The sequence below is a fragment of the Rhincodon typus genome, chromosome 16, assembly GCF_021869965.1.
Source record: "Rhincodon typus isolate 14 chromosome 16, sRhiTyp1.1, whole genome shotgun sequence".
Taxonomy (NCBI): domain Eukaryota; kingdom Metazoa; phylum Chordata; class Chondrichthyes; order Orectolobiformes; family Rhincodontidae; genus Rhincodon; species Rhincodon typus.
The window spans coordinates 54,212,602-54,215,123 of NC_063347.1; positions in this window are offsets into that span (position 1 = coordinate 54,212,602).

Genomic DNA, 2,522 nt, shown 5'->3' on the forward strand with positions numbered 1-2,522 from the left:
GGGTCTAGGCCCGAAACATCAGCCTTCCTGCTCCTCTGATGCTGCTTGGCCTGCTGTGTTCATCCAGCTCTACACCTTGTTATCTCAGATTCTCCAGCATCTGCAGTTTCTACTATCTCTCAAGTGGGTTATATTTGAGTTTTGATTCTTTCGCTGGGTTATTGGCCCATTCTGACAATACTGTCTTTAAGGACATGGCCAGCTAGTGATGCTAGTTACAGACTTTGAAGCATTGGTGTTGGAATGTAAGGCTGAAGTTCAGGTTGGGGATAGAATTGTAATCAGGAAGCAGTTACTTGATTTCAGACATGCTACGCGATTCAACTGGTGCCAGCTCATCTGTCTGTCAAACATGCACTTGATCAGTCTATGTCTGCACTGGTACTTTTAACAGTGTGACCTCAGTAGTGAGATCTTCTGAAGATTCCTCTTCCTCTGTGGCAAAGGGTTCATGTTCTTTGAGAAAGCTTCTGGTCTACTAATTGGTCAACCTGCATCAGGCAGACGTTTTGGTGAGATTTTAACCATGGTATGTACTGATAGGGAGCGATAAGCTGTCACAGGCCTTTAAGGTGTTTTGTGTTCAGCAGCTGAGGAGATGTCTCCATCAATAAAACAATAAAAAACACCAAAGAACTACTGATGCTGGAAATCTGAAACAAAACTGGAAATTGCTGGAAAAACTCAGTAGGAAAGGCAGCATCTGCGGAGAGAAAGCAAAGTTAACATTTCAGGTCCAGTGACCCTTCTGCAGAACTGATTGTAGCTAGGAAAAGGTTGGTATACATGCTGAAGATGGAGTATGAAGAGGGGGGAGGAGTAAATGATAGGTGGAGATGGAGCCCAGAGAAAGAGAGAAAACAGCAATTGGTTGGACAAAGGAAGGGGGGTAAAGGTCAGCCTGGGACCGTCACACGCTTCTTTCTGTAAAGAATCCATCCCATTCTCCCTGTTTCTCCATCTCCATCTGTTCTGATGATGCCAGCTTCTACAAAGGGTCTCCAAAATGCCCACCTTCTTCCTCAATCTAGGATTCCCTACCACCAGAGTTGACAGAGCCCTCAGCCATGTCCGACCCATCTCCTGCACATTGGCCCTCATCCCTTCTCATCCCTTTCGCACAGCATTGATAAGGTCATCCTTGTCCTCACCTACCATCCTGCCAACAACCTCATCTGAAGGATCTTTAGCTGACAATTTCACCAACTCCAGCAGGATGCCACTATGAGACGCATATTCCCCTCCCATCCCTTGTCAGCCTTCAGCAGGGATCATTCCCTCCAGGACACCTTAGTCCACTCCTCCTCCACTCCCAACACCTCCCCACACCCACAGCACCTTCCCATGCAATCACAGAAGGTGTAATGTCTGCCTGTTTACTTCCTCCCTTCTCAGTATCCAAGAACCTAGACACAGCTTCCAGGTGATGCGATGATTTACCGGCACTTCACTCAATCTAGTCTACTGTATTCACCACTCACAATGTGGTGTCCTCTACATTTGGGAGACGAAATGCAGACTGGGTGACTGCTTTACAGGACGCTCGCATCTGTCCACAAAAATGACCCTGAGCTTCTAGTTGCCTGCCACTACACCAAACCACCATATTCCCTAGCCAACATCTCTGCCTCGAGCTTGCTTCAATGCTCCAGCAAAGCTTGGCGTAAGCTGCTAAAACAGCACCTCATTTTCAGCTTGGGAACTCTACAGCCTTCAGAAGTCAGTATGAGTTCAATAATGTTAGGGCTTGAGCACCTTTCCATGTCCATACCCAAACCCCAACACACCAGGACTTCTCATCACATGGGCTGTTCCCATGAACAACCCATTGTCAGCCAATGGTCCCCATTAGTTGTTACTCGTTCTCCCAGGTTGACTTTTACCCATTCCTTTGTCTACCCAACTGTTTTCTCTCTGGGTGCTATTTCCACTTGTTGTTTACTCCTTCCCTTCCCCTAGAGGGTCTATAGACCATATATGGATTTGTCCAAAAGACAGTGTGTGGGAAGCACATAGATTCCTCTAGAAACAGTGAGTTGTTCAGAGCTGGTCCCAGACCACTTAAAGGTGAGCTGCAGTGGGTGTGTGGGGATGGTACTACCAGGATGTCATCTCCTGACAGCAAATCCCTGCTATACTTGCAGCAGCACACATCAGAAAGCTCAGACCATGGTCTGACTCTTGATGCACAAGGCGAGGTCAGCTCATTGTTCAACAAAAAAAATCAAAAGCATTGATTGTTAATTGTTGTCTAAGAGAAATCTGTCAGTTTATGGTGTGCAAATACAATCAGAAACATTCTTTGTATAATGTTATTGATAACAACACAGTCCGTATATCAGTTCTCTAATTTTAATTGACAGGACAGAACCTGTACCTTGTAGCACGACCCCCGTCCGCATATACCTCCCATCCGCCCCCAGGGGGAGACACCCAAACCTTGTTATGGCCCGCCGCAGGCTCTCTCTCATGTCCCTGTGATTGGAGCCGGCCCGCCGCAGGCCCCGCCTCATTTCTCTGTG